At 42.6% G+C, this 27,734-nt stretch overlaps 1 protein-coding gene across 1 annotated transcript in view; it reads left to right on the forward strand.

The window, feature by feature from the left end:
• The first annotated feature begins 206 nt into the window (after nt 1-206).
• DTNA (dystrobrevin alpha) overlaps nt 207-27,734 on the forward strand; it is a 213,392-nt gene continuing 185,864 nt past the window's right edge. Inside the window, exon 1 of the mRNA XM_090137550.1 lies at nt 207-330. The gene's annotated coding sequence lies outside the window, so the exon portion shown is untranslated. The remainder of the gene's footprint in view (nt 331-27,734) is intronic.

Below are 27,734 nucleotides of genomic sequence, written 5' to 3' on the forward strand. Positions count from 1 at the left end.
CTCCGCGGCCGGGCAGCGGCGTCGCGACGGCTTCGTCCTCGGCAAGGCGCCGGCGCAGAGGCTCCGCGCCGGCGCGGTAGGACGGGCGCGCATGCGCAGCGGGGGGGCGGGCGCGGCGGGCGGGCGGCGGGGCAGCTCCTGCGCTGACACCTGCAGCATGTGCCAGGAGCTGCAGCGGCAGCGGCCGCCTCTGCCTCTGCGCGGCGCGGCCGCCCCGCTCCGGCGCCGTGCGCGGCGGCGGCGGCGGAGCTCCCGCTCTCGGCGTCCCTCCCGCCCGGCGCCGCGTGCCGGCGGCGCGCCGTGACCTTACCGAGCGGCGCTACCTCGCAGGTACGGAGCGGCTCGCCCCTCCGGGCCGGCGGAGCGCGGGCAGCGGGGCGGCGCCTGTTGCCGCTCACCTGTGCGCGGCCGCGGGCTGTGGGCTGCCCGGCTCCCTGCGAGGGGCTCCGGCGTCCGGGCGCGGGGCGGCGGTGGGTGGGGGGCGTGCGGGGCTGCGAGGCTCCGCTCGCCTTCGGGGCCGGGGGCAGCGGGGCTGCGCGGCCGCGGGTGCGTGTGTGTGTGTGCGGCCGTACGGATGCGTGTGTGACATAGACGCGTTCCTGCGCGCGGTGCGGGCGGCGGGCGGCTCCTCCGCGTCCCCGGCTCGCAGCCCGCCGTGCGGCCCCGCGGGAGGGCGGGCGGAGGGAGCGCCCCGTAACGCCGCCGAGAAGTTGGGCGAGCGGCATCCCGGGCAGCGCTCCCGCCGCCGGGCGGTACGTCGTGGTGGCGGCTGCGGGGACGGGTGAGCTCCGCGTTTATCCGCTGCTCCGTTCCCCAGCGTGGGGGGTGTTTAGGTAAGATTTAAAGCGTCGGAGGGGGTACGAGCTGCGTGATGAACCGCGGGGTGCGCCGGCGGCCTCGGAGGTGCGGAAGGGAGAGCCGGAGAAGTGTTAAAGCGGTGCCACAACTCGGTATTTCTAGGCGTTGAATACAGCTCGACGTTGGAAGTTTTGTAACTTTCTGTTCACTTCTAAACTCTGCACCTCTGCTCTTCCCCTTCCCGTTGCTGTACCGGCGCAGTCCTACAGTACTGAGGGGATGAAGGCTTGGAGGCTGTACTTTAACCCTGCCGTGGCCGCAGAGCTGTTTTCCTAACTTTTATCCCCGTGCAGTGTAGTCTCTCTCGCATATCCACTGCCAGTGAACATGCTCACTGCTGGGCACCTGTCTGCTGATGGAATGATGGCAACTGGAGAGCAGTGGGTGCTGGGTAGTTGGGTTGTGCTGGCGTCTGGCTGCCCAAGAGTAAGCGAGCGTGAGACAAAAGCCAGTGCTGTGTCTGTTGTCAGCTTGTCTTCAAATTTGTCCTTCAAGTGATACACTGCCAACACGCATTTGGGTTTTACCCTACTGTTGGTGCACGAAGGCTCCCATATAGATTCAAAGTTAGTACTTAACGCACAAAATTGGGTGCCTGTGCACTGTGGTCAGAGCAGGTGGGTGACTTATGCATGTTGTGCCTCCCATCAGTGTTATCATTTTCACAGGCAGCCTTCAGTGTGCTGTTGTGAATGTGCAGCAGTGCCTCAACTGTGCCAGCTCAACCCTGGTGGACTCAGCTCTCTCTTGGAAGCCCCTCAGACCTTAATCGTGAAAGCAAAGTGTGTGGCTGTGATTGCTGTATGATGGGGTAAACTGCTGGTTCTATGGTGGAAAACCAGGAAAAAAAGCTCCACAAAGTACATCGTGGGAAGGTAGTGAATAGCAGTCTGTTAAGGTTTAGAGGAAGGTGAAGGATAGATTTTTTTGTTTGGCTTGTGCTGCCTTAATGATTTCCCTGATTTCTGCAGTTGTATGCTGTCACAGAGCTGATCACTTCCTATCCATTTCATTCAGCTTAAGTCTGTTCAGAGCAGCCTTTAATGGCCAGCACTGATCTAATTCTTGTGGCAGGCAAATAATCAGTTATAATTGCACTGAAATCAATGAATATATACTGACACGAAACTGAGAAGAAAAGCACTTTCACAGTATTTTATATTTGTACAGCTGAAAGTCAGAAATAGCTGCCATGAACACAGTATGTCCTTTCAGACAAAGTAGTTGATGCCACTCTTAGAGTTGCCCAGAAAGTTTCTTTCTCCAGTTTCAGCAGCTTTTGGTGAGGGAAGCAAAATTAGCGATTAGAATGAGAACTATTCTTGGGAAACTTCTTGTTCCAGTGACTAATCTCCTCTTTCGTTCTGTGGTCTTAATCTTAGCTTGCACGTATACACACTATTAGCAATGGGCAAAGACTTCTCTCAAACAGGGGAGCTTGCTTATGTCATCAGGTGTCACAAAGTTTTTTCTAATGACTGTGTTTTAAACTGTCATTCTTTATATTAGTTGCAGGTGTGTTCCTCTCTAGGTATAACAACAAAGTGTAAACAGGGGGGGCAATGTTATGCTCCAGTTAGTTCTGCTGTGCAAACAGGGATTGTAGTTGAGGGGAGGTCTTGCACGGACTGCAGGTCTTGTGTTTTCCCTGGAGAGGGGATTCTTGGGAATGTGGAGCCCGGGGGCACAAAGTGGGTGTGATGGAGGGATGAGTTGGACCTGACTATGGCTTTGATGTTGTGTTGTATTCACATTCTGGCTGTGCTGCATTCATTGAGCACCTCGCAAGTGAAAAACTCACCCACGAAGGGATGCCTTTTCTTTACAGAGCTTATCCTGCTCCTTACTGAGGTGCAGAGCTGTTGGTTGCATTTGTAGGGGGAACTGCGGTGCGTGAACTTGCCGAGGAAATCAGGTCTGCCAGGCAACACAGGTTCATTTCCTGCATTGTCTCCAGTCCAATAGTAGTATGACCTCATACTTCTATTTTCACTTTCTGCATTGTAGATTTGCGTCAGCGTTTTTAGAGTCTGAAAGTGGATCAGGAGTAGAGGAGTAAGAACAACGTTGCACCTTCATACATCCCAGTATCTGCTTGTGCCAAATTACTTTTATGGGCATTGCTGTGGACTGACATCTTTGTTTCTGTTTCCAGAGGAAAACAATGTTATTTTTAAATTAAGGAAAATGAAGTTTCTTAGAGGCAGCAGCCTGGAATATGTTACCCAGTGAGAGCTAGGACTGCTCGCTCAGCTGTTCTCAGGAACAAAACAAAGCCTTATGTCAAAGGTGTCTTCAGTTCGGCACTTACTCTGAGCTTCCTTGAATGGTAATCGTTAATAACATCATCTTCTCAAGCTAACAGAGCGTGAAAATTCCTTCATTTATAATCATTTAGGAGCATGCTTGAAATTCTGTCCACTGACACAAACAGCACAAGAGCTGTGCTGTTGCTGAAAGCTGTCAGGGGGGAGGGAGGGTGGGCAAGCAGGTGGCAAAGGTGTGGAGTAACCAATGGGCTGGAAGAGTGTAATGCAGTGTCTTTCTCTCTCTATTTCATTACAAAAGCCACTCGAGAGAGTATGTTGGAAAAAATACATGAGGTTTTTGTCTGAAATGCGTAGCAGAACTGTATTGATCTGTGTATTTTTATCTCTCTTGAATGTAACCAGTCACCATTTTGTGACCACCACCACAGGCATTTGCACTCCTTTGGGAGAGGGTGTTAACGGTCTTGCAGAAGTAAAAAGAAGTGTTCTCACATTCCTTATATTTGGAAACTCCTACGTGGAAAACATGTAGGAAGGGTGTGGCAATTCAGGTTTAAATCCCCTCAAATTCTGATTGAGCATAAGCACTTTATTTGTTTTTAAGGTAGCAGGTGCTGCACCTATTGTATTTTCTAAATGTATACATTCTACAATGTCTCATGTGGGGAACTAAAACCTGCTACCAACATGGACTGTTTAGCAGTCTCAGCAGTTGAGATGAAATGCAAAGCCACTTGCAAGAACTTGGAAATGTCAGTGGACTTTGTGTCCTGGAGTGGAGATCAACAAGCCTAAGACTGGTGGAGAAAGTGATACCAAAACTAGGAAGCTCCAGAGAAAAAGAGCATCTCAAATGTAGAGATGCAGAGATCTAAGAAAAACTTTCAAATACACCTTGTTTGGGTTCAGTTAATTGTAGAACTGGAACATCATGAAGTTTTAAGCTGTTATCATGTCCCCTTGAAATCAGTAGAAGCAGGGTTTTCCCCACTATTTAGGATAATCATGGCTGAAATGCATGGGGCCAGATCCTTTTCTCATTTATGATGACATAAATCCAGACCTGGTTTATTTTCCTCCTCATAGTGAAGCGAAAGCGATCACAGCAACTCTACTGCTTATTTGCAGCATATCTACAGTTTCTGCTGGAGAGGATGCTTGTTCTGCTGTGCTGTTCAGAACCATTACTATTAATTGTATGATGTCATCTCCTCTGCCGGTATCCATTCTATGTATGCTGACTCTGAGAAGTACCACTGACAGTGCACGTACTGGTGCATATGCTGCAAGGACCTGCAGGGAAATCCTCACCTGCATCTCGTATCATACAGAGGCTGCTTTTATGTATGGATGCTCTGTGTAGCTAGAACGGCTTGTAAAGGGGAATTACAACTTAACAGAGATTACAACTTAGAATTCCACCCTATAATGTACAAAGTACAAAAATAAAGGCTCTTTTCAGTTAAATCCTCTACCAGAATGGTGCCAAGAAGTGAGGTAATCAAATAATTTTTTTGTTTTTGGTGGTGTTTTTTAAATCTTCTTAGCTAGAAGAGATGTCAGAAGAGCTGGGGTGGAGAGCCACAAAAATTAAGTAGGAGAATGATGTGGAATTTCTTCATGTAGTGGTCTGGATGTCTCTGCTTATTTTATTTAAAATGAAATTCAGACTTCAGAAGCGCGCTTGATTTTCTTCTTTTGTGATGCTGACAAACTCTGCCTCGGCTTTGTTGTCTAAAAAGGTAGCAGCAATTAAAATGTGATGTGACAGCGACTTCTATAAACTGTTTTTTGATGTAAGAATCATACTGTAAGATTTTTTTGTGACATGATGAAAATTAACAGGGAAAAGGAAGTATTTCAGCGTTAGCCACAGCTTTTCAAAAGCTCAGCTGGAACTTCTTCCTGCTGGTCAACTCCACTCGCAATGGAGTGAATGGAGTGGGATTCAAGGCCCAGCCAACTGGTGAAACTCTTCTATAGGGAAGTTTGACCATGGTGGTTTGAGCAAAAAAGGCCTTGGGGAATAGAGCAGTTCTTGCTTTTGTGCTGAAATTTGCTGGTCATTCATATGGGCAGATAGATCCAGTGAAAGCAGTGAGATCACATTGAACAGTTCATCTTGGTTTATGCAGAAGACTGGAACTGGTTTGCACCTCACCTTGGCATCTGCCAGAATGGGTGAGCTGCTTCCAGTGGCTTTGACTACATCCAGAGGGAATAGCCGTGTTGAGCAGTTTGTGCATCTCTGTTGTGAGAAAATGGTCACCGGAGAAAGGGAAAAGGGGAAGGTAATGCATCGTTTTCTGGAGTGTAATTATTAATAGATTAAAAACAAAAGTAGAACACAACTCACCTCTGTTTTCAAGTGATAAACTACAGGGAAAGAAAGATCAGCTTCTATCAGAAATGTAAGAGGGAACCGTGGGAACAACTTGCTAGTATGATCTGTCTGGAAAGATGTGAGCTGAGTTTAGAATCTGATGCGTGTTGTTCTGATCTTGACCCCTGGTTCTTGGGTAGCTGTAGTTCCTCACGGGTGTCAGTACCCGCAGGAGCTGTCTTTGTAGGCCATTTGTTTGTGTCCTTATGCCTTGCAAAATTGTCCTGTGTAACAGCAATTTGCATCTATTGAGTTTTCTCACAATTGCACTGTTGTACTTGCTTGGTGCCAGAGTGGAAGTTAAATGATGGTTGGCCAGTGCTCAGCTGCAGGATCATTGTCCCCTCCATAATCACTGCCACAGAGTAGGTCTTGATCGCAGCCCGAAACAGCAGTCAGCTCTCCTCTTTTCTTTCCCCTTTGAAACACTCTTTGCTTTGGCATGCGTGTCAATGAGCGTGGCCATGTGGCGTTCAACACAAACTCCAAGCGAGGCTCGCCTCCCTGAAGAAAGCAGAGCTCTTGGCGGCCCACCAAAGCCCATCATGGCTTGACAGCTACGCTTTAATGAAACGGACCGACCAACTTCTCAGCAGGCAGTGTGCCAGCCTAACAGATGAACCTGAATGTGGGCAGCCAGCAAAGCAGATACATATGCGTAGATATAGATATTGTACATACAGGCATAATAAATTGGGATCTTTTCCGTTTGGAAAAAGATGTTTAAGTGGAAGACGGCTCTAAAACTAAGAGCCTTTAAAGAGACTTCTTTTGAGGATGGGCTGTGCTAGAGTTGCTCGGAGGAGGATCTGTGCTTTTTTTGTTGCTCTCTGCTTGCTGTTTGGCAGATTATATAATAAACAAAGGAGGCTATTTAGTCTTTTGAATCCAGGCACCCTTGTTATTATCTCCAAGAATGTGGAGAATGGCGCTTTACTGCAGCGAATCCCTTTACAAACCTGCTTGAAGCTTGTTTCGGCTCAGATTCTACCAAGATGCTCACTACAGCTTGAGATCAGTGCAAATCTGTGCATTTCACGCTTTTCATTTTGAATTAATTACAGTATGGAAATACTTTGCAGAGCGAGAGTTGCACAGAAATCAGTTACAGTACAGAATGCAACAAAACCTTCTCTGTAGGTACTAGCCTGAATGCTTCCAAAACCTGGGTGTGTGTAGCTGGTGAGTAAATGCCAGGCCCCTTCCATGGATTGCGGTCAGCTGCCACAGGTGTGCATGCTGAGTAATCATTGCCCTGCATCAGTCTTTCAAAGAACTGAATGTCAGTTGCATCTCTGCAGAAGGACCACAAGAAAGCAAAGTGACATGAATTTGTCTGCAGAGGGTTTGGATTGCAGAAGCCTATGTCTCTTGAGACCTCAGCCTAATGTTATCATGCCAGAGAATTGCCTAGCTTTGCTGTTTCAAGTCACAGAGGTACTTGGTTGAAAGTCCAGCTCACGTTGGGAGAGAGCACTAGTGGATTGCAAGATGAATAGCATCTCGTCCTCAACTGGAAGCTCCTTTTAAAACTCTGAATGGTCTGTGGACATAGTTTTCCTTAAGCTCCACAGGGCAAACCAAGGATCTGTGATTTTTAGCAAAATCTATAACAAGCTCTGAAAGCAATTTATTTCCTTCAGAGGAAACCTGAACCATATGGTTAGAAATTTGTTGGATTTTGTTTTTCCCGCTCAGTATAAAAGTAGAGATTTAGCTTTATGATTCGAGGACCATTGTACTAGACAGATGAGCAGAAGTTCTGGGTGTAAGAAATCCCTTTGAATTTAACCTGGAGGCACAGCAACTGCTTGTTTTGACTCCTAGGTGAAGCAGTGCAGTAATCTGCACTTCTGTGTCTGGCTATGGGGCACTGCAAGTTTGTTCATTTGTAAGCCAGCAGAGCAGATAGGTCTGCAGAGCCAGGTAGGGCCTCCTGGCCCAAAGGAGGGGACCAGCTTTTGGTGGGGGCTGACCCGCCTGGCAAGACTGTGCAATTGGGAATGTTTTGAAGGGGGGAGCATAATGAGGTAATTTCTTAGGATCTAGATTTCAGAAGACAAAGCTTCTTGCGGTAGGAGTGCTGTGGTATACCTACTGCACAATCATAAAATCATGGAATGGTTTGGGTTGGAAGTGCCCTTTAAGATGATCCAGTTCCAACCCCCTGCAGTAGGCAGGAACACCTTCCTCTAGACCAGGTTGCTCAAAGCCCCATCCAGACTGGCCTTGAATGCTTACAGGGAGGGGACATCCACAGCCTCTCTGGACAACCTGTTCCAGAGTCTCAACACTCCCACAGTAAAGAATTTCTTCCTAACATCTAGTCTAAATCTAAAAAGACCGGTATGCTCAGAGTAGCAGGGTCAAGCTGTATGTGTTTATGCCAGCAGATAGGACACTGGTTTCCTTTTCATCACTGAGTCTGCTGAGGTGGGAGTGTATTTGTCCTTAGTTAAGTGCTGACACTGGGAAGAGGCCAGTGAGTTGCTGTGTGTTTCAAGTCTGTGGACAGGCACATTGAAAGTTGAATTTCATCACACCCTGCTCTGTATAACCTTTTGCAATGAAAGGTGATGCATACTGTCAAATACCATAATATTAGAGTTATTATTTCTGTGGTTTCTGTTCCTTCAGACAGCTACAGAAGATTTAAAAGCAATCAGTGTTCGTGAAGGTGTCATCAGTCTACTCTAAAAGACACTTCACTAATTTTTGCTTAACCTCTGCTTAAACTAGTCATATGAGACTGATGTTATTATGGATGACTGCATGAAAGTTGTTTGCGCTGTAGAAGATAAATGTTGTACAAGGTTGATAACTTAAATGCAGCTCGTTAGTTCATTTCTCTGCATCGTGGCAATCCTCCTTATGGAGAAAATACATTTTGAAGGGTATATTACATTTCATACAATATTTGTCCCCTTGTTATGCTCCACTACATTTCCAAAAGGCATGATACATTTCTTATGTTCTGGAAGCACCATATTATGATTACTGTTTGCATTTACACTAAAGTGTTTCTTATTCTCTTTTTAAAAGTAGAAAGATAATTATTCCTTTGCAATTTGTGGCTTTTTTCTTCCAGTGCATGAAAGCATGTGGTGGGGCATAATAAAACTTCTGATTTATTGTGAGCAGTCAGATTTTTGATGATGTGCTTGACTATCAGAACAAATGACCACAGCTTCTTAACTGTAAGTTCTATTCCATATAATTAATGTAATGTTAGTGGACTTAGTGAAGCAGTGGGCTACATTACAGTGACTGCGAAGCATGGAAACCTACCGTGTCTTTCTCTTATAAAAAGGCCCTGTCTGTGCTGTAGATCCTATGAAGAATTTGTAGAGATACTTGAAAGGATAAACTGCTGTATAAATTCATGAAGTTCAAAGTGAAAATACCACTTGGGATAAAAAAAAAAAAAAAGGGAGCTTAGCCCAGCAGCAGCTTAACCATAAGTGACAGATCTAGTGCTAAGTCCTGCACCATCAGTGCAAATGCCTCTGGGGTTCACCAAGTAGCCAAACGGAAGGACCAGAAGAAAGACTTTGAGAACTCAGACCTCAGAGGGGCAGGGAGAGAGGGCACCCTTTTGCCAGTAAGTAATACAGGTTCTCTGGGCAAGATACAAACAGGGAAGATTTAAGATTAGTGCAACTAGATCTGTCTTCTGTCTTGTATTTCCTGTGAAAATGGCTTTTAAAAGCATTAATATGTATTTGTCAGTATTACTGTGCAAATATTATACCAGAGATGAAGCTGGGAACTATGTGAGTTGGCAGCACTGTTATTGTAACATAGGGATTGATTGCACCAGGTCTGAAAGATACCTTTGAGGACTGAGACTCGCTAAGTCTCATTAGATGTGAGGGTACTTCCCTCTGTGCCATGTAATGACATGAATGTTGGATCAAAGTTGATCAGCATCAGGCCGTGAGGGCAGCCCAAAGTTCAGCAAAAACTCTGGTTTAGAGGTGACACTTCTTTCTGTCATCTCTGTGTGTATCCTGGACCCAAGTGCTTTTATTTTTTGCCATCCCATGCCCTTCTAGCTCTACAGCGACCCAGCCCAGTCACTCCTAATGCTGGCCTCCCTTTTTCTCCCCCAGCACAGTGGTGCTCCCTGCTATACAACCTCAAGCTCTGTCTGTCTGCCCATGGAACTTGGATTGAAACAGCCCTCCTGTCTCAGCCATTGCTGCATATTGACCATAGATGCAAATAATCTCTCTAAATAACTTGCTGTGTTTGTCCTGCAGAACAGCAAAGCTTTGTGGCTGTGGCAGACTGCTGTTGACTCAGGAGATGTGTGGGGACAGCTTTAACAGCTGCCCAGAGAAGGGACACAGCAGCATCTCAGCAGCTGCATTGGTACTGGATGCTGTTCCAGCGCTTACTGCCTTTATTTCAGGCAGCATCAACATTTGGAAGGTAGGAAATTATGTCTGAGGCTGCAGTCACTGCTAAGGCGTGCAGATTTGTTGGAGGCTGTGTTGTGGCCTCTGGGCCTTTGCTGGCTACCATAGGCATAGAAATGGCTCGCATCACTTTTGGTGCCCCACCTCTCACTTTAGTTGTGAAGTTAGAGTATAGATTAAAGATACTCCCTTTTTCTCCATGGTTTTGGTTTTAAGGAAGCTGGAGCCATGTATTCTAAGCAGTTGTGGGAGCTTTAGTGACAGCTGTTTTGCTTGAGAGCCTGTATCTGTCAGTGCCTGTAACATGATTTGATGTAATCCTTTGGATTTCCTCATGCCTAAAAAAGCTGCAGTCTTTCTTGCTTACCAAACCACGTTTAACAGCTGAGATTTTAGCAGTGAATATTTCTAAAGTCTATCATTTTGCATATACTCTGATGATCTACTGTTTATGTATTTTTAATACACCTTTCACGTTAGTCTAAACAGCCAGTTAAGATGTAGCTTTGGAAAATAAAAAAATTTAGGGGGAAGAAAAGAAGCAGGAGTAAAATATCACTAGTAGAAACCTTAGTCTCATTTTCTCTTTACTGTTTGCTGCACAAAACTGAGCAAAAATATTTAAAAACCCAAGTTGTCTATTCTGACAGACTTTATGCCTGTGAGTCAATCTCATCTTTCTTACTCAGCTGCTGAGATTTGTCCTTGAAACCCAAATTTCCCATACTTCACTGACATGCGTTTAGCAAGACCTTGAGATTATGCAATAGAGGGAGAGATGAAAGCTGCTGCCAAATGTACCAGCTGGACCTGGTTGTCTGGAGCTGACGAGAAGCTGTCAGTGCACATGTGGCTCTCCTGCAGGTTGAGAGCAGTGGCACAGCTGCCCTGGATGTTGGGAAAGGCAGACTTAGCCAGCATAGAGCAGGGTGCAGGGCTGACATTCCTTTGACATTATCAAGAGAGTCGTCACTGTTGTCATGTTTTGTTTGCCCAGAAGGCTTCGCTTTTATTTCAGGCAGAGATAATTGAAAGGAAGCATACTGAATATACTGGTGCCATTGGTCTTGTGCTACACTGACCCTCTTAAAATGCAAGAAGGGAGAGCAGGGGTAATAGCACCTGATTATAAGACAGCCAAATCCAGCGCAGTTGAACTTGATATCTTCTTTCTTTTTTCCCCAAAGGACTTGCTATGGCCCTGCTTAGCAGAGAGAAGAACGCAGTGAACATTGTGTCACTGGTGCTATGATTTACACCCCAATTAGTTGATATCAACACATTTATCTTTGCTAAGCTACAGACAGATAAGCTCGATTCATCAGATCCAAGCTGATCTGATCTAAAACTGTCAGCATCCATTGGGATGATTCTCATGGAGCTCTGGGAGGTTCTTTTGTTTGCTTTTCTTTTTATCAACTTCTTTCTGTGACTTTTCAGCAAGTGTTGGCTATTTGTGGATCTGTCTCCATCGAAGGACTGACTACAAAATACTGAGCCAGTTTACATTTTTCTGGTGGGGTTGGAATGCAGCAGTTGAGAAAAAGGTGTTGCTTTGCCCCAAACCAAAAGGAGAGGTGTTCCTTTTGACACTTTGGCTTTGGCAGCCACACAAGCGAAGCTCCCTCTGGCTGTCCACTTGACTAAATCTATAGGATCTTTTAACCAGGGGTCAGAAATTCATTAAGAGTATTTTTTTTAATGCTTTACTTCATACTTCTGCCTGTGTTTGTCTATAACTTAATTCAGTTCATTATGAGCCACGAGAAATTTCTGAAATATTAAATGTTTTTTAAACGGAAGCTCCAACATACACTCATATACAGTCCTCAAGTATAAAACCATTTGTTAGAATATGTTGCATCATTACAAGAGCAGTTAGACTGGAATCTTAGAGCGTTCAGAGGACCTTTACTGCTTTCTAATCAGAAAATCCTCCCCTGTTTTGAAACACCTGAGTGTTTGACGAGACTTTGGTTCAGAAAATGGCAGCATCTTCTTGCATGCTATGCACAAATCAGTGTTGCTAGACAGTGAGGTGTTTAAGTGGTTTTTGATATATCAAACTCTCCTCCATGCTGTCTGTGCATCTGTGTTAACTGTTTTCTTAATTATTGTGTTTTTTCACTTGGCAAATTCTCAGCAGAAGCACCTATAGCAGTTGCTTCTAAAAATGCAGCATTTGTAAATAGTAACTTGTTCTGTTACTCTTTGTTTATTCTGTGTTCAAACTCTGTTTTTAAATCTCCCTTTTAAAAAGAAAATGCGTGGAACATCTATCAAGAAGTACAGCAGAGAGCTACCACAGTCCAGGAGGCCTGTGCAGAGCATCATCTATGCTGCCTCATGCAAAAGAACTGTGTAACACAGCCTAAACAGCAGAGGTGTAGCTTCACGAATTCATGTTGTTTCACTGAACTTCTTAGAGGATCTGCTCTGACTCTGAGCGTGTTCCCTGTGAAACGCCTGGCACAAACACCTGGAGCAGGATCAAACTACACATGCACCAGAGAAGGGAAGTAAATGTCTGAACATACAAATACACACATGTGCAAAGGCAGGATGACTTCTTAGCGTTTTAGAAAGTGAGATGGAAGGAGATGATGGTAATGCAAAAAAAAAATCACACCAGTAATCAATTTCCAGGAAGCTTGTGAAATTGCTCTGTATCACAAAAAATAACTAGAAGGTGAAAATAGTAAGAACGTGCTTGAGGTGATGAGAAGCTCTTTCAGATGGAGTTCATGTCTGCATGAATCCTTGTTTTAGGAAGGGGGAATGTTTACAGTGTTGGGAATTGTTCTGTTCATCTTGGTGATCTCACTGAGGTTGAACTTGTTTCCCACTTGTAGTATGAGTGATATTCAGGCATCTCTTCTCTCGCTGCTGGACTTCAAGTCCTAAAGAGGTGTGAGGTTATTGTTTTATTTACCAACCAAGTGGAATTATCTCCTTTGATATTTACCTGCTGCATCTCTGAGCACACTGGCCACCGTTGCATGTAATAATTTGGTTTTGTCAGATTTAGATGTATATAATAAGTGTCAAATAACAAATGTTTCTGTCAGTTCCCTTTCTTTATAACATTTTCAACATAAGTAGAAACAGACGACATCTTGGAGACTTTGGGAGCGGATACGAGTGGTGACTTCCAATGGCAGACTCTGCATACACTCCTAACTGCTTTAGCATGAGTCAAATGCCAAGTTAGCCCCTGGTTGTAGAGAGAAGGCTTCTCTGGCTGAAAAATAATAATTTGTGACTTTGCATATTTAGACCCATGTTTTATCCACTTATTTCCTCTTTTCTCGGTACTTCAGATGATGAAAAATAGCTGGCGAACATTTTTTGCTTGTTTGTTTTTAAGTACTCTTTTGAACTGACAAGACGTGAAATTCTTGGACCAAAGGACAGCATTTGTTAGTAGGTTACAAGTTTCTGAAAGTAGAAATGCCAAACGTATTTACCTCAGCCATGATTTCACTGGCATAATAAGATTTTTTTTTTGCTTTGCTGCAGGACTTTAAGATTACATTAGCTTCCTTTGAGCTGAGGCAAGATTTGGGATTTGGTTGTAGAACATGCAAGAAGTGACTCGTGGCTGTAGAAAGTCTCTTCGTCTCTCTTTCTGTGACAGGATACTGGCTGGGTTGGGAGTAAGGAACACAGTCCCAACTTAGGTGCTGGTAGCCATCCTGTCTGCACCCTGTGCAGCTCCCGAGGAGCCTGGCAGTAATTCTGTTCCTCTTCCCAGGGGTCTGTGCTTTCCTTCCAGGTCCTTTGGCATTCATCACCACTGGAGATTATGGTGACCAAACATGCCTGAAGTCAGTGAGCACACTTTCACATGATGCCATGCTGTTGTTAAGCCCCTGCTAGCAACCTTCAGTAATTGCAGTAGAAGCACTCATCAGCTTGTACAGCCTGTACCGAAGGTCACCCACCCCTATGGTATGAGCGCCTAAGTAAGCCCTTGTGTTCCCCTCCGTGGGAGCATCCACAATGGCTGGAGCTTAACTACTATCATTTGATGATTCATTTGCAGTGCTTATTTTCTAAAAATTGCATAGCCTGTTCTCAAAAGCAAAGCAAAGAAAAAAGCAGCTGTTATGAAAAGAGAGGAAGAAAAACTCCACATAGAAAACACAAGAGCTTTAAAGAACCAAACCCACATTATTAGGGTAGGAAAAAAAACAACAATTTGCTACATCTTATCTTTGAAAAAGATCAGAAATAGAGTTATATTCTACACAATTAACAGAAACACTTGTGAGTCTTAAGAACATATGGATTTGGATTTGGTCCTGCCTGGCGTTTCTTACTTTAGTGAGTTTATAGAGAATAGAATAAGGAATTTTCCCGTTTTAGAAAAATATGCTATTATTTTCAGTATTATGCTATATTATTTTCAGTATTACTGAATTTGAGGTATGGCACTGAATAAACACTGGTTTTTAAGTGTAGGAAGCATCATTACTGACCAGTCCAAGTTTTGCTGTTGTATCACTGAATATGCAGACTGATTTTGTTATGCTTTCTTTTATTGCAGCATAGTTTATACAAGAATTGATTCAAAAAGCAAAGCATTGGTATGGCTGGAAAAAAAAAAAAAATTTCAGTACTGTATAATGCTTTGCATTATACTGACCAGAAAAAAATCTATAGCTGAAACTGAAGCTTTCCATTAAGGAATTTCTTTAAAATTTGTTCTAGGAATTCATAATAGAAATGAAATATTCTAACATCTCCAAGTTCAATGCTTTCTTTCACCTCACTCTGAACTTACATTTTTTTATGCCTGAAAATGATGAACTACTCTTCCTCCTCCTCATATCTCCCAGTAAGCCTGCTCAGTCCGGAGATACAGCTGTCTCGATGTGTCAGAAGCATGCAGCCTCTGTACCCAGTGGGGAGCTTGTGTTTAATGCTGAGAAGATGCACTGCTCCAAAGCAGCCCCGTGGTTCACTCGACAAGGCACCAAAATTAGAAGTCCAGAGTGGTGCTTCAGATAACACAGCTTATCCCAGTACAAAACACAGAGCTCCGAATGTGATATATTTTCCTGCGTGAAACAAACCTGGCTTTTAGTGGAGTGCTTTATTTGGATTATGATGATGAGAAACTTCCGTTTTTATTGTTAGATACAGTGCTTCCTTGGTAAAACTCCATCTGTCCTTTTTGGTTCTGCTGGCCAACTCTCATCTGAGGCTCTCCTGTTCACCATTTGCATGACTTTTACCTGGGAGTATTTTTGTTGTGGAGGATTGTCTCCTGAAATGTGCTCCCTGTTGTTACATGCAGGGAACCAGGGAAACAGTCTCGATCGTGTCAAGGTGACACAATGACAAATGAGCTGATACATTTTCTAATGCAAGAAAATTGGGTTTCAGATCCTGACCGACCTGGAGTCCAGAGAAGCAAAAAGCACTGTCTGCGTGTGTTTAGGTAAGGGAATAACCCACAGGATGAGTCATGAATGCAGCATTACTAATGACCCTACCCACACCACAGCTGCTGAACCTTCCTGCAAAGCAGAATCAGCTACAGACTCCCCCAGATGCCATCTCCTCGATACCCTGCAGAGTTGATGATCTCGGACAGGCTTTTAGAGCTGCTCCCAGCTTCTAGCTGAGCTGCCTCTATGGTGACTGCCCAGAAAGATCTGCTCACTTGCCTTGGCCTCACCTCCTGCACCCTGAAATCCCCTGGTACCATGGCTTTCACCTTAATGTCAGGAAGCTGCAACAGGGAGTCTTGCTAAATGACCGAACACATGCAAATAAATGTAAAACACAGACTATGGTGATTTCTGCAATCTTCATAGCATGGCTATAGGCCTATTAGCATTTTCTTTGATGGAATGGCTTTCTTTTGATGTAGGACATCATACATACTTTTTAATGACCTCTGTAAAGGCAATTTGTGGGGAAAAAAAGAAAAAGGTGGAAGCAGTGCAGTGCTGTTTCTGGAATGGGCTAAAAATCATTTTGCGGCTCTTCTTGTTAAAGAAGGAATGTTTCTTCTAGGGCAACACAATAGAATCCGAAAGTGGGATGAGAGGAATTTAGATCCAAAAAAGGGCGTGTAGAAAGCCAGGATTAAAGAAAGCAGAAAAGTGAAATTCCAGCCAAAGAAGAAAGTCTGGTGCTAATATACTGGAAGCTTTGGATGGCTGAAAAATGTATAGAAGGGTTCATAGAAGGAATTCATGGGTTTTTCTTTTTTGAATTGAGATCTGTCATTCTTTTTTCTTTGGATTTTGTTCTTCTGCTTTGCTACTGTTGTTGTTGCCCATTTATTAAAATTAACCTCTTTTCCTGAGAATCCTGGTACTTTCTGTTTGCCAACCTATTCCCATGTACTGCTGTCTTTTTAAGCCACAAATTCTCTTGCAGTAGAACCATGGTAGGAGTTTGCTGTGCCTTCACTGCTCTCCTGCTGTTACGAGATGATCATCCTTCTGAACTGCTAGTGTGTGACCCTTTTTGAGAGTTGGTTCTTGTGGATGGTTGACATGAGAGATGCTTCTCAGCACTGCTGAATCTATTATGGAAAGTATATTTGTTATTTGACAAAATTCACTTGTGTCTGTGGGCTTTAGAAAGCCTTCCTTATGATCGTTCCTGCTATGCTGAAGTTTCTGTGGTGTCAGGTGCTGTTGCCTGCCCTGAGTTGTAAGAATGGCGCTCCTGGTTCCAGTGCAAGCATGGCCAAACAAATGGGTCAGTTTTATGAGCAAAAGTGATAGATTTTCAGCTGGGGTGTAACAGATAGAGACAATTTACATCAATGAGTGCTCACTGATATTTTCATACTTTTGCTGAAGAAATTATAGCATAAATGTATTCCTTCCTCTACTTCCAGCTTGTATATCTGAAAATGGGAATCACTTTGGTTTTCAAGGATCGTTGGATACTCACAGGGCATCTAAACTCAAAAAATGATTATCATATTTTAGAAAGCAAGAGAAAATCACTGCTAACTCTTCCTGTGAGTTGTGTTGTGAATAGCGGAGAATTACTGTAGAAGTGTGTTTGGAAAACATATTCAAGGAAAGAGTTGAAAACAGGCTTAGTGAACTGATGTGCTAGGTTTCGTTCTGCCTTTATCCTTAGCTCCTGCACCAAGACAGGAAGTCTGTCTGATGAATGACATTCTTCAGTATTTGACAAAGAGGGAAGCTCCTGTGGTTTCCACGCTTTGCTGAGGCTGGATTAGGAGTCAGGGAACAGGGAGAGCTGCTGTGCATGGGCAGAGCAGTGTGAAAGAGCTTGTACTAAACTTGACCCATATCAGTGTTGCCAATCTGTCATTATTCACAAACATGAGAGACATCACATGGCTGGCGCATGTCTGGAGCACACCCAGTTTTGTTCCAGAAAACACTAGAGGCTGGCTTAAAGGAGAGACTTAATGAAGGGATTGATTATTTCTGTATTTCCTCCCTTGCCTTCAAGTCTGTTTCATTCTTGGCAGAGAGAGTTTCATCTTTCAGACCCTGCCATGAGGGCAGCATTTACCTGTGCTCCTTTGGGATGAGTTTGCATCGTGAGTACGGCAGCGAAACTGAAATATGCATGAGATTTGTAAATGTAATGAAGTGGGGTAAGACACATTGGACATCACGTTCTGTCTGGCCTTTGCTAGTAAAATTCTTAGCAATTGAAAACACAGCAGATACATTGAAAGGCTATCCTGACACATTTTAGAACAATTTTTTAAGTTCCCTTTGAACTACTTTTTCCTTGACAACATTTTTAAGAATGTATAGTTATCATTATCCTTCCAACTATACTTAACTATAATGATGAGAACAGTAGAAATTTGCTCTTGAATAGATAGTTGAGAGCAGGACCAGCAGTCTGTGGTGTCACTAACCTTATGCAAAGAGCTGTGCTGTGGAAATTATGCTGTGCGTGTTGTGTGTGTCGTCCTGCCTGGCTCAGAGCCTGGGATAAACACCTCTACCTTCTTCGGGGACACATAAAGTGGCTTTGAGAAAAGCTTTTCCTAAGCCTCTTCAGGTGAAAATCTAATACCAAATCATTTCTGCTGAGCTTTATTAGAGATGCTTGAGACTGAATTGCTATAGATTGTCTTTTAAATCAGATTTAAAAGTTACAACAGGAAAATGTCAGTGATATATGTCTAGCCCTTTGTCAGATGTGAAGGAAAACACAGTTTATCAGTGACCTGCTAATGGCAGAGAAGCCACTGACAGTTCACAGCCTAAAGGCTTTGATCATACAATTGCTTAAAAGTTGCACGCCCATACTGACATCAGTAACTGCACAGAGTACATCGACACATTAGTAGGAAGAGCTGAGACATCAACAGGTCCTGCTCTGGCAAAAGACGTAATGGGACATTTAGATTTCATGGGAGGAATTCAGCATCTTGCATGGGTAAGGTTGTCCTGATAATCTCAACTGAAGGTGGACATTCAAGGACTTTCCCAGCTGATGCAAGAGCTCTAATAATCCTACCTCTGTATCTTTACCTCCTTTTCCCCATCCTGCTGCAACCTCACTGCACCTCAGGATCATGCTTTGCATTTGATCACCACCAGCTCAGCAGAAAGTGTGTTTTGAAAGCAGATGTTTTTGAAAGACTGCAAAAATGGAAACAATTCATATGGCTTTCATTAAAAAGTATTTTCTGACAGTTGTAATGCTTAGAGTTTTGTAAGCTGTGCTATGCACAGTGTTAAGAAGTGTCCTCTGGCTGGTCATCTCCCAAGACAGGTAGTTACAGAAAACCTAAATTCCCTATGCTATGATTTTCTGTTTTTCTTAAATGAAATATGTAGGTTCACTTTGGCCAGTTTCTGTAAGTCAGAAGTCATTGTGTTCTGAGATTTGGAAGACTCTGAATGATGAATTGGTGTCCACTGACCAAAATGCTTTGAAAGTCCTCTACTGGATTTTATTTCTAAATGTTATTAAAATGCATTTTTTGAAATATAAATGCATTTTCAAGTAGTACTGTCCTAATTCTAATGATCTTTCTTTGTTAGTGTCAAAATAAATCCATAGCATTTATTTATTCATTTGTTTTGCTTTTTCAGTGATAGTATGGGTTAATTAAAAAAGTGTAAAATAGAGCTAGGTGGGATTCAGATCAAGGTAAGTTATTATTTCAGACCTACCTGGCTAAGCTACTACCCCTGTTGGCACTGAGGTGGATTTCTAAGTCTTTAGTGGGTAAACGTCCTTGTCTTGGCAGTGATTTTCCTGTTATTTCAGTTTTCTTCTGCTATTGTGAGAGCGTGAGAAGGAAAAAAATATTATTTAATTACTCGATTCTGGTATGTGTTTTGCCATGAGAAGGAAAAATGAGTATTTATGATTTACTTTGTACTGCATCCACTGTGATTCCTGTGTGTTGCTATCTAGTGGAATTCTTTCCCTCAATTACTCTCCAAAAATATTGAACTCATACTCAAAAAAATAAAATGTTTTTCTTAAATATGCCTTTGCACAGGGGAATGAATTAAACTCAAGTAGAACACAGTGGAATCTGTGACCAGAAATTTGTATCTCTGGTTACACGTAAAGCGCTTAGCTCATAAACTGGTTCCAGTACATTCTCTTAGCTAAGGACATTCTGTCCCAACAACACCAGCGTGCATACTGTAATGAAACAGGTATTGCTGTTACTGTTTTGGGGAGAGGGGATCGTGAGTAAAGCGTCCTTACAGGATGTTTGTGTAGAGTTTAGGCAGACTCTTTAATACGTGCGTATTTATGTTTTATTGCATATGGGAAGTTGGTTCTTCCAACCTCTTTCATGTGAGAGCCTGTCTACATTACTATCCATGCATAGGAGCTTCAGTGTCAAGCCACAGCCACGCTTGCGTGAATCATAGCTGTTAGAAAGAAAGACTTATTAGTCATCTACTTCATTGCCCTTCCTATATAGAATTATTCTATATTGCGCTGTACATTTACTGCTTTTATGCTAGTCTAATTTTAAATTGTTGAAGAAATGTGGCTTCCACTGGTTCCCTTGGGAAAATGTTCCAAAGCATAATAGATATACTGTCAAAAATACACTCATTTCCTCATATTCATTCTTCCTTTATTAACTTTTTCATTCCACCAACTTCTGTCTTCTCTGCATTTTCCTGTGATGTCACTTAGAATCATGAGCTTCGAACCCTGTGAATATCTGTTCGTTTTCAGCCTTCTATACATGCATGTAAAAGGGTACAAATTAAGCCTTCCAGGCTTGTAAATTTTGTTTATATTTAGGAATAAGCCAATAGGACTGTGAATGTTAGTTGGTTCATTTTGAAGCAGTACACTTTTGCAACAATGTCAGAAGTGACTGATTACAAACAATGGCTTAAAGTTTCATGCCAGTTGAAAGTTAATTTCTTAGGCCACTTTTTGCAAAGAGTGGCTGGTCTGTGTGAATGGAAGCATGCAGGATGTTAGAACCTTTGTGGATGTTGATTTTGCCTTGAATTTCCATGTTTATCCAGAGCATTCGTAGAGTGCATCAGACAGATGGAGGACTTACAGTTTCCCAACTGTGATGCGCTTGTTTGAGCTCCTATAGTCCTTATCAGCACAGACATTATTATTAACAAAGTCATCGTTGGCTTCTGCTGCCCTGTTATTTCTGTCCTGATACGGTTGAAGAGCATTCATTGATCATCACAATCACGTGGGCCAAGGCAGTGGTTTAAAATATGCATTTGTGCTTTGTGTTCAAGTTAACTTCATTAGTTCAGGAAAAGGACAGTAGCTTAGTACAAGATCCGTCAGAAATCTTCAGATGTTCTCATTTGACTGGACTTTAAATCTGTTTTCAATATATATCAGGTTTGCCTTAGTTGGATTCTGAGTGCAGGTGTATAATCTGATTTAAACTGTGCAACTTTACAGCATTGTATGTGTGTACTTAATTGGCCTTAACAACGGTCCACTGAGCAAGTCTTATTTTCCCCCTTCTGCTTTGAAATTTGCCATTATGAATTTCCTTTCAAACCTTAGATGCTACAAACAACTTCCAGGTGACTTGCATGCTTCTAGCATCCTTCTTACTTTTCTTCCCTCCTGGTCTTGGGCAAGTCTGCTTTGTACTGACCTTGTTCCCTTGTTCCAACTGCTAGTGCCCTTACTGCTGAAGTTCCTCTACTGTTCCAGGTCACGGGGCTCACTTCTGCTTTGGACAAAGACTAAGCCATGATGTCTTAGCCCTGGAAGTGAGCACTGTTCAGAAAGTTTTAGAGTTTGTCTGTTTTATTCTAGACTTGTAATTCTTTTCCCAGTAAGTGACGGTATTTCCCTAGAAAACACTTCAATAGAACTCAGTGATTTTGAAAAGGGAATGTTTTTCACTGAGATTAAACGTAGGCAAGAACATAAATAGAATATGATTTCGTAGAATACATTCTATAGACAAGGGATCTGCTTTGTGTAGGACAAAGTAAGTACCTGCAGTGCAGAGAATGAGGTTGCAAACATGATTGTGCCCTTTGCTCAGTGTCTCCTGCTTTTCCTGGAAACGTTTGCATCTTAGGTAGATGGATTGTCAGACCACTGACGTTAATGAGAAAACTCCACATGACATCTGTTGTGGTTTCTGTGTGCTCCATGTTCCTTCCTAAATACCCAGGAAACCCATGTGAGGGAGGCAGGACAAAAAAAGATTGTACTCATTGTGCAGTTTAGCAAAAGTGGGCATCCTAACTTGTTCGGTCTTTGCCAGGTTACTTGCAAAAGTTGGGTAATAAGGGGGAGAGAGACTCTCTTGTGAGATAACAAGTCTTAATGCACTTTTTTAGCTCCTTTTCAGGAGCCAGTGTGCAATTTTATTCCGTACAATGGACTAAAATGAAAGTCAGAAGTGAATCAGTCTTTTGGGTTTTGTCCCAGTATTTGCTCTAATTGGCATTGCTAAGGTGACAGTGCATATATTACAAAAGCTGCAATCAAATGTTCAGTGTTTGAAGAGTCTTTTCCATAGCTTAGCTACCTAGGCTCCTTACCTGGGATATGATCTTATTGTCACTGGATGATCGTACTGTCCTTTGTGTTAACTAGAACTGTTTTTTAAAGGTAATTGTTCTTTTAAAATTTTAGATCTTAATTTTAGAAAATTTTAGAATCTTAAGGCTTTACCTGATAAAGTTGGCCGCACAAAATGCGTGGAATGCATTAGTGTTGTTTTATATGACTGACCATGCATAAAACTGTGTAAGAAATTAAACCCTAACAAATGAGACCCCTTGTCAAGGGATAGATCCCAGTTTAGTGCCTTTGAAAATTCTAGATAGGAAGCAGCTACTGTGCATGGAAAACAAATATTAGTACAGAGCAAATACGTTTTCTAAAGCATTTTAATAGATATGCTTGTTGAGTTGACCCTTGCTTTTGGAATTGTATCAGTGGAAGTAAGCAGGAATTGGCTTTGCAAATCAAAATGGAAGTCTAGCAGTAACAAGTAACCTTGCAGAGAGCAGGCAGGGCTAATGCTTGCATTCAGCATAAATCCCGCTGTACACTATCACCTTTTTGGTATGCTGTGTTTTCTAATGTAGGTCTACTTAGGTATGCAAAACTTCTTTATAAATTTGTCTTTGTTTATATGCCCTATAAAGAGTGACCTTGCAACTTTGTTGGCAGATGAAAGATTTTTGCTGGGTCCAATTTAGTAACTCAGAGAAAACAGCAGAAAGTCAATAAATGCCTGTAAGAGTGTACAGGGCTGAGGTTTCTAGCTGTGGCATGTAGCTGTCATGTTCTGATGTCATCTCTTTACCCTTGGGCAGATCCTTTGGTGAATTCAGATTTGTGACCTTCCAGCAGTAAGAAGTGAAGGTATGGGGCACAGACAGCACTGGACACATAGGGGAAAGGTTCCAGTTGAGAAGAGCAGTTGTAAAGGCATGTTTGTCTGCAATCTAAAGTAGAAAATAGTTCAAGGAAAAATTGCTTGTGGTTTGCCCCAAATTTTCTTAAACAATTGCAGAGTTAAGAGCCCAGTGGAACAGTAACACCAATTGCCAAGCTGAATGCATTCAGAAAAGCAGGCCTCTTTTAGCAAAGTGAGGAATTCATTCTGTCACATACTAATGATGTGTCACGTTCTTGGACAGAGAAAACGTTTTGTTATCTACTCACCTTTCTAAGCTTCTTGAGTTTAGAATAGTTTTCTAAATTCTTGCCAGTGAGGTAACATGATGCAAGTTGCTGATAGTTGTGTGGCAATGTAGAGACCAAAGATGCAGAACCTGGCAAACTATTTTCATTTGACCATTGGGTTATTTTATGTTCAAATAGCCCATTAAGTGTGTGTGACTCCTTCTGCTAGTACTTCTGACATGTCAGAAATGCAGTGACCCCCAACAAAAGAGGTTAATGGCTTTCTTGTCCTGATGCTGTTGGTGCAACAAAGATGTAAAACAGAGCACTGAAGTGGTGGATTTGCAGTGTTCTTGGGCTTGTTCAAAATATAATTTTTATAAATGGCAACTAAGAAGGCTCTGGGATATAGAATACAAATAGAACTGCACTCGCTGTCGTCTTTATCTTTAGAGTGAATGGCACATACGTTCTTGTGAAAGGGAACTGAATTTAATCACATAAAAAGTGTTTTCCAAAGTAACTTAAGGATAAGTAAATATTTATTAGTAGTGCAGAATCATAGCAAACCACAGCAGAATTTTATTGAGAAATGACCTTATAGTTAATAACTATCTTATAAATGTAAACTATAATAATCTACCTTTAAAATACGGATCAGTGACTGTCATCACTCTGTAGTAAAGGCTACTGGAGAGGAAGATGTGCAGCAGGCTGAAGGGAACGCTGCCTGGGACCTGGCAATTAACACATCCTGAGCAGGCAGCTCCCTTAACAGTGCTAACTCTGCATGTGACAGAAGCATTAGGAAAACTTGTATCATTGCATGTTTTTCTTGCCAGTAACAAAATTCTCGGTAGCTGCAGTTTAATTTACGTATGCATTAGGTAGAGAAGCTCTAGGCATTAGTGCCTAAAACTATGGAAAGTAAAGTAAATGGTTTTCCTACCCTTGGCATGATATTTTTCAGGGATGGCCACCTCTGCTGTGTGACAAAGTCTGAGCTGATCACTGAGGGCTAGGAGAGACCGAGCAGCTCTCAGCTGGAGTCAGCTGCTGCTGCGAGTGCTTGTGCTGAGGACTTGTGAACTCCCAGGTCCCTGGGCCCTCTCCTCCAGCCTGCTCCTGGATCCTTGTGTGACAGCCTTCATGCAGCTGGCAGAGATTTCTGCTGAGCAACATGTGAAAGACTGCAGCAAAGTGCCCCTGGGCAGCTCCTTCGCGCATTCGTGGTCTTCAGTGCAGCAGAGGGCCTTCGTGCTGAATTTGTGAACCAAGGTGAATCTCACTTCACCGATAAATCTGCTAGAACTGGTGGAAATGGCACATGGGTATTTATTATAGGATTTACTGCCAGTGTTACGCGACTGGTCCATTGAGAAATCTCTTAAATACCAGCAGGCAAATATATTCTTAAGTATAAAACTTTCATGTTAAGCAAAAAAAAAAAAAAAAAAAAAATCTGCATTGTCCCCTTCCCTGTTTTCTTTTCCCTGTTTGCCTGCATCTTTGATCTAAAATAAGCAGGTGAGTATATTTTTGTGCATTTTAGAAATGCAGCAGCAAGTACAGTGTCATGCATCTTAAAGAAGATCAGCTAAGGAATCTTATTAGCTGAGTAGTACCTGTATATCACAGACAAAATTTTTCCTTCTTCTGGCATCACAGAAAAATTTGCTTAAAACAAATTGCTGCACAGAAATGTGAGTATAGCATCTTTAGTCTATATTTCTTTAAGGTCAGACTAATATTTGCAGTTCTGGAGGGATATGATTCATATCTACTGTTTTTGAAAACCTCTAGTTTGTAGCAAAATGTCAGCAGCAGAATTACCATGTGCTGTTTCACTGGTGGCCTCAGTGGCCTGAGGTAAAGGCTTCACATCTTGTGTGGTAGGGAAGGAGAGGGAGAAATTGTGGCTGTAGGTATAGGTACCACTGACCACCCATGGGACAGTCAAAATTTAGGATAACAACCTGTATTAGATTTACAGTGAAGCTGGTGTACATTGAAGAGCCTTGTATAGAAAATGGCTCACCACAGTGATTGGCAGCAAGCATGTCAGAAGAGCATGACCACAAAAAAGGCTGCTGGAGACCAAAGCAGATCCAGCTACGCGGCACTGGAGCTGTGAGGACAGGTGGGTTGTTGCGTTTGTCCCATAGTGACTTCCCTTATAGTAAACCTTTTCCCAAGGCAGAAACTTGTAGAAGGATCCCAAGCAGAGCTACAGCCACCCTCCCTTTGCAGGATGTACTGTGGAAGGGGAGGAGCCAACCTGATGTCATTACAGATCTGTTGGACTGCCCTGCTAAAGGTGATGCTTTATTGCTCTTTTTAATCTCATTTTAATTTTTTTGTGAGAATGGAGTTGATAAAGCAGATTGTGTCCACATTTCATTTACCCACCTAAAGGGAAAATGGTGCAAGGGAGTTTCAAACTGTAATTCGCATGAGACACAGCCCCGAGAATTTCCAGATGCACATATTTGGATTACTCTGAAAAGATTATTTTTCTAGGGAACCCATTTCCATCCTAATTTCTGGTCATACCTTCTTATAATTTATAGCAGCAGTGCTTTACGTTATGAACCTTGGGTTTCTTTTGTACTTTCCCAGGATTTTCATTGTAAGCCAAAGAAGACCTGGATAAGGATATATATTTCACCTTGTAAAAATACTTTCTACTGTTTCAGCAGAAGTAGAAGAGACTGAAAGTCAGAGCAAAGGTCCTTATTGGGGTCTAGAAAAAGAAATGTCGGTTTGGGCGAGTTGTGGTAAAGATCTGCCCACAGCATCCAGATAGGAGTCTAAAGGATTGAAGAGCCCTGCAGGTAGTGAGCTAAGAGCTCAGAGAATGATGGGCAGTGTGAGAGAGGTGTTATATGACAAGTAGGGACTAATGAATTTGATTTCCCTTCTGATTTTTACATTAAAAGTAAGAGGAGGAGAAAGCATGCGTAATGTAATGTGAGACTACTGTAAGAGAAGAAGGGTAATGCAAGCTAACAAAGGCCTAGGGGGGGGGGACTGATGAACATCCTGGTAGGCAATGAAGGGAACTATATGTTTGCAATGGATGCCTAATGCTTCAGTTTCTGTGCAGGTGATATCACTGAACCACATGCATGCATCCACTGTAGTTCTGAGATGGTAAACTAAGGCAAGAGATGTCTGATCTCTCAGTATAATTTGACCTTCCTACATATTCTGTTTATGTTTGTTTGTATAGCTGCTTGGTAATTAGTTCTGCCAGCTCTTGGTTTCCATATGTCTTAAGTAATGACAGTATATTTTCAGATTTACTTCTATTTATACTAATTAAATACTAGTAAACCTGTCCACTTAAAGGACAAATTATAAATCGTCTTTTTCTCAGCTTAATGTTGAGCCTTTCTATATTCCTGAATATTAAAGCTTCTTTATTTTTTATGTTTCCCTTTCTTAGAACAGTTAAGCAAGTTTATAGTTCTGCATAATTTAGCTATACACTTCTTAGATTAGGCTCATACAGAGGAAATCATGACAAATTATGTAGGAGGAAGATTTCCAGTTATTCAAGGCCTAAGGTGATGAAATTGTATAGAGATTTATATTTTCATGAAGCAAAATTGCAGTGTCTCCAGAACATTTCCATTGCATATGAGCTTGAATATACATGAGAAAATCATTATCAAGGTTATCTACTTGAATTTCTTTTAAATAAATGGTTATACAGGGTTGGAAAATAACAGCTAGCACCATAGCCCTTAGGAGAGAGAAGGGTAGTTCCTGACTTTGTGGAAGGTCATCAAAGCAGGCTGTGTGTTGACAGCTGCCAGTGCAAAGGGAAAGGAAGAATACTTTTAAAATAAGGAAAATGGTGGGGATATCTTCCTTAAAAATTTGGAGAAAGGGAAATGCTTGTTCTGCAGGGTGGTCATTAGCTGTAACTGTGATGGTGGACGCAGGTCTTGGCCAGCTGTCCACCCTGCCCGTGTGGCACAGCCCTGCACTCTGGCTGACTTGTTTTATGGTGAAGGCAGGAAGGTGTTTCAGCCGATGGATTGCAGTTCAGTGTTTTGCAGTCAGCAGCGGTGTGCACTGAGTAATTGCCTTCCATTTCACAACCTATGTACTGAATCAATTTAATGGTGTCTTACCAGTCCCATTGAACAGGGTGAGCATTCTTTCCAGGCCTCTGTGGGTAAAGAGCTGTGTGATGGAGCAGAGGTCTGTCTGATACTAGCTAGCACAGCTACATAGAAGGTTGTTTTTCCCATGGCTACACAGGTTAATCTGAGGACTCCGGTACAGTCAGCCATGCCACGGGAAGTCAGTGATCATCCTAACAGAGAAAGGAGCCTTCAGATACAGAGATGGTGCAGTGTCTGTTTACCTTCTGCCACCCAGACTTCCAGCTGACTGACAAAGACAAAATTGATCTGTGCTCAGAAATGTCTTAAGGAGGAACATAGAGCGTGGCCAAATGTAGCGGCAGTATTTTCTGCACAGCTATGTCTCTGAAGCAATGATGTGATCTTGGAAATTTGGCAGAAGGGATCGCTGTGCCAAGTACCTGGTGTCCTTGTTGTCCTTCCTGCTACTGGAAAGCAGACACAAAATTATTTGGCTGTTGAGAAGAGCAGTATCTTATCCTGCAAGCTAGTATGTAGGATGCTGTGGAAATTAGGTAATTTTTTACACATTGAAGCCAGAAAGGGCTTG

Source organism: Phasianus colchicus, chromosome 3 (assembly GCF_987193195.1).
Source record: "Phasianus colchicus chromosome 3, bPhaCol1.hap1.1, whole genome shotgun sequence".
NCBI classification, from domain to species: Eukaryota; Metazoa; Chordata; class Aves; order Galliformes; family Phasianidae; genus Phasianus; species Phasianus colchicus.